General features: G+C 39.6%; 1 pseudogene; it reads right to left on the reverse strand.

The window, feature by feature from the left end:
• Window positions 1-784: 784 nt before the first annotated feature.
• LOC145578579 (putative aspartic proteinase GIP2 pseudogene) lies at window positions 785-2,246 on the reverse strand (annotated as a pseudogene).
• Window positions 2,247-2,514: the final 268 nt, after the last annotated feature.

Genomic DNA, 2,514 nt, shown 5'->3' on the forward strand with positions numbered 1-2,514 from the left:
ATTTGTTTTTATTGCTATTAATGCGAAATGAACTTGCTTGTAATTTTCAAAAGTGTTTAGCAACTAGTTGTAGCTAAACAATATAATTAGCTTGGCACTGAGAAAAAAGTTTCCAAAATTTTTAGAGATTAATATATTAAAATTATTTAATTAATAAAGCTAAGGGACACAAAATAGCTACAGGTTAGCTTGAAATCATATGTGGCACGAAAAACTAATTTAACAATTAGCTTATTATTGGAGGTGTATGTTCTAATAATAATAAATTAATCACATTATCTTCTCTCTTTTGGATAGAACATCATATACTTCTGATCCATTGCTATTATTGTGTGTGTACCTGGTCCTGTTTGATGCATTATTGCATTTTTTAACAAGATGTACTTGGTATATGGTTTTAACTTTTTAGCTTATTATGCTGTGGGCTGTGGGGGAGTGATGTTTCAATTGCTCTATAAACAGGTGCCTCCGCATTAATTTTATAAGATGCAATCTTTGCTGCTAAAGCTTTGTAAGAGATGCAAAAAAAGATGATGCAATTATGCAATAGTTAAATGTTGATCTAAGTGTCATTGCTGCTTGTTTTCTAGTTTTGGTTTATCTTCAAATCATGCAATTATGCAAAAGGGTAATGCTATATACAGCCCGCAGATAAGCATAGATTTGGATAGACACCTGTGTTTGGTCGACTGCAATGCATAGATTTGGAATGACATAAACAACAGATTCATTTTCGTCATCTTTTACTCACAACGTTGATGCTTGTTTTAAGAAGAGCAGAGAGTGAAAGTGGGATAAAAAGAGGACCATTTAATTACTCCTTCCATCCCTATTTATTTTACACATTTTCCGATTATATTTAATAATCGGCCACTAATTAACCACAGCAGTAAGTAAATCATTTGACTTGTTACCCTCTAGTAGTGAAGTTAAACAGAGAACATCGAATCCGACTAGAAATGAGAGAAGAACTAATCCCAATCCTATTCTTAGCCCGATCAAATTGAACCAAATTATCCTCAATTTGATATCCTCCTATAACAATTGATGACCTTGGGCTTTTTCCACCATCCAAAAAACCAATACAATACCCACCATCATTAGTACTCACCAAAGAGTTCAACGGGTCAATCCTCCATACTACGTTCTTGCGCTGCAGCACCAAGTCGATTAAAGCCACCGAGGGTCCGGCCCTCGAGGAGGGGATACCATCGTAGCAGTACTTGAATGGTGCAACCGGAGCAACTCTCTTAGTCGGGTAAGAAGTAGTGTTTAATATTTGTCTGTCGAAAGTAGTAATAACAGCATTGTATATAGAAGATTCCATACTAGTGTAAGGTTGTAACAAACTTATGGTTGTTCCACCGTATCCCTTGCTATCTATAGAAAGCAAGGACTTTTTGATCGGTACGTCTACTCCTCCAACTCTGATACCTTGCACGCCTATGAAGTACTCGGACGTACGAGCCGGGTTGGTGATGAGAGGAGTGTAGGTAAGAAAGCTTCTTAGGTCTACGTTACCACCGGTGCCTGCTGGGGTGATGTTGTAAGGTCCATCCCCGAGGAAAGCGAAACCATTTTCCGAAAACGGAGGCAAACACAACGCAAATGTTTGAGCCAAGCGGAAAGCTGAGGACGCTAGTGTAGGGAACGAAGATTTAGACCTACCAAAGCCAGCAACTCCGGACACCCCTTTTGCGAGGCCACCTAACAAGGAGGTGGATGCGCAAACGAAGGGGAAGTTGGGGGTGGTAACGAGGTCACCAGTGGTGGCTCCGTTAGAGGAGTTGAGTTTTATTACATCAGTAGCGAGCTCGCTTCCTTTTTTCGTGGATATGTTAGTGATGGGGTTGCTAATGATGGCTCTACATGTGTTGTTGTTACACCCCGGCTTAGGGCCCGAAGGACATGACCTACATGTTTTGGTATTGGCGAGAGCACAAATTGGGGAGCCACATGGGACGGGTTTGTACGTCGAGGAAGTGTAGCGTCGGTCGCAGTTGAGCCATAGGTATTGTGTACCGAGGTCTAGTGTTAAAGGGACAAATACCGGGGGAGTTCTTTGGAGGATTTTGGTTGTGTATTGGGAGGTGGAGGCGTCCTTTGAGATGGTCAAGAGTAGAGATTTGGGGCGAGCCGAAGCCGCGGAGGTGGTGGTTGAGGTGAAGTATATGAAGAGGATATACGAAGGAATGAGACAGTGACTAAAGAAAGAAGGCATGTTGTTGTTAGCTAGAGAAGTTGGATGTAAGATTTTAGTATGAGTATTATAAAAAAGGAAAAGTCTCTCTTTTAAAGGAGTTTAAAAATAAGATGGATAATTGGTTTGATGGTGGTTGAAAGTCAATTCATTGATGCTGTGATTTTTTTTTTTTTTATATTCTTTTTGTACATTTACAATTGCAATTTTTGGAGGCATGATTAAAAGATATTAACTATAAGGGGGACCTCTAGGACACAGAAATTTGTAAAATGGCACGCAAGTTGCAAAAAAACTACGCAGTACTTAATAAA

This window comes from Chenopodium album, chromosome 14 (assembly GCF_948465745.1).
Source record: "Chenopodium album chromosome 14, dcCheAlbu1.1, whole genome shotgun sequence".
NCBI lineage: Eukaryota > Viridiplantae > Streptophyta > Magnoliopsida > Caryophyllales > Amaranthaceae > Chenopodium > Chenopodium album.